Source organism: Rutidosis leptorrhynchoides, chromosome 5 (assembly GCF_046630445.1).
Source record: "Rutidosis leptorrhynchoides isolate AG116_Rl617_1_P2 chromosome 5, CSIRO_AGI_Rlap_v1, whole genome shotgun sequence".
NCBI classification, from domain to species: Eukaryota; Viridiplantae; Streptophyta; class Magnoliopsida; order Asterales; family Asteraceae; genus Rutidosis; species Rutidosis leptorrhynchoides.
In genome coordinates, this window is record NC_092337.1 from 144,860,686 (window position 1) to 144,863,242 (window position 2,557).

A 2,557-nucleotide genomic window follows, 5' to 3' on the forward strand; every position below is an offset into this window, starting at 1 on the left:
GTTATTATCGTCGGTTTATCCAAGACTTTTCTAAGATCGCCTCTCCATTAACAAAGTTGACGAGGAAGAGTGCTAAGTTCAATTGGGAAAACGAGCAAGAAATTGCTTTTCAATTATTGAAAGAGAAGTTGTGTCAAGCTCCGGTGTTAGTGTTACCGGAAGGCGTCGAGGACATGGTGGCTTATTGTGATGCTTCCTTAAATGGGCTCGGGTGCGTTCTTATGCAAAGGGGTAAAGTCATTGCTTATGCCTCTCGACAATTAAAGGAACACGAAACGAGGTACCCGACTCATGATCTTGAAATGGCGGCGGTTGTGCATGCGTTGAAAATTTGGCGCCACTACTTGTATGGTGTCAAGTGTACGATATATTCGGATCATAAGAATTTGAAACACCTTTTTACTCAAAGGGATTTGAATTATCGTCAACGTAGATGGATGGATGTGGTGAAAGATTATGATTGTGAGATACTTTACCATCCGGGTAAGGCGAATGTGGTCGCGGATGCGTTAAGTCGAAAGACTCAACATCCGGCGATACGTATAACATCGTTACGTTTGATTATCACTAACGACTTTCTTGAAAAGATGGTTGAAGACCAAATAGAGGCTTATGTTCACGATAAGCACACGGAACGAATTGTGGGCCAATCGGAGTTTATTACTATGGGTCCGCGGGGTTTGTTGTCCTTTCAAGGAAGGGTGTGGGTGCCTAAGACGGGTGATTACCGACGGGTGCTACTTGATGAAGCACATAAGTCGAAATATTCCATTCATCCGGGCGCGACGAAAATGTATCATGACTTGAAGAAAGATTATTGGTGGCCGGGCATGAAACGCGATGTTGTAAAATACGTTGAACGATGTGTTACTTGTTTGCAAGTTAAAGCCGAACATCAAAAGCCGTATGGTAAGTTGCAACCGTTAGAGATCCCGAATTGGAAATGGGAGCACATTACCATGGATTTCATCACTAAATTACCTAAGACGGCGAGAACTCAATATGATTCGATTTGGGTGATCGTGGACCGGTTGACGAAAAGCGCTTTGTTTCTTCCTATTAAAGAAGCAATATCGTCGGAGGCCTTGGCTAAGTTGTTTATCAAGGAAGTGGTCTCGCGACATGGCGTTCCTATATCTATTATTTCGGATCGAGATACCCGTTTTACATCTCGATTTTGGAAAAAGTTTCACGAAGATATGGGTACACAATTAAAGTTGAGCACGGCGTATCATCCACAAACGGACGGTCAAACCGAACGTACGAACCAAACTTTGGAAGATATGTTACGGGCGTGCATTATCGATTTCGGTGGTAGTTGGGATGAGCATCTACCTTTGGTGGAATTTTCGTACAATAATAGTTTTCATACTAGTATAGGGATGCCACCTTACGAGATGCTTTATGGCCGAAGGTGTCGAACTCCCATTTGTTGGGGAGAAGTGGGTCAAAGAGAAATCGGAAGTACCGATTTGGTTTTAGAGACGAATAACAAGATTGATATTATTCGGGAGCATTTGAAAAAGGCTCAAGATAGGCAAAAGTCGTATGCCGATAAACGTAGACGAACGATCGAATTCCAAGAGGGCGATATGGTTATGCTTAAGGTTTCGCCATGGAAGGGTATTATTCGATTTCGGAAACGGGGAAAGTTAGGCCCTCGGTTTATTGGACCGTTTAAAGTCTTAGCTCGTGTTGGTGAAGTTGCATATCGATTGGAATTGCCCGAAGAGCTTGCGGGGATCCATAACACGTTTCATGTTTCTCACCTCCGTAAGTGCCTTGCGGATGATTCTTCATGGATGCCTTTAGATGAAATTGAGCTAAACAATAAGTTGGAGTATGTTGAAGAGCCAATTGCAATACTTGATGAAAAGGTCAAGAGGTTGAGGCATAAGGAGGTTAGGACTTTTAAAGTTCAATGGCGGCGGAATAAGGGTTCCGAGTTCACTTGGGAACCTGAAGAGTTTGTGTTGGTTTATCTTCCCGCTTGTCATGCGGCATGGATTGCGAGGTCGCAATCCGAATAAGTGGGGAAGAGTTGTAAGACCCGATTATTTATAGTGTACATAAGTGTATATAAGTGTAATGTACGGTACTAGAAACGGGGTTCTGTTGCGCGTATTTAAAATACAAAAGGAGCTGAACTGGCAGGGTTGCGCGCCGCGCGGCCTTGTGGCGCGCCGCGCCAAATGTCTGTGACAGATCCCTTTCTCTTTTTAAATTAGATATTTTGGGGGTATTTTGGTAAATTCACATCAAGGCCGAGTTTAATGCTTGGTTCAGTAGTTTGGGAGCTCATTTACTCCCTTGTTCACCAACCTTATCACCTCCCAATTTATTTTAGTGAGAGAGTGAGTTTTAGAGAGGGAAAGCTCACTTTGAAGAGGAAGAAGAGGGTTTCTTGCTAAAGTCCAAGTTCTAAAGTTGTTCATCTCGTCTTTTGCTACATTTTGATAGTTGTGGTATGCCTTAACTTTCAATTCTTGTTTTGATTTCGTGTATGGGTTAGGGTTTGTGTGAAGATGAACATTAAGACCCATTTTTAGGTAAATTG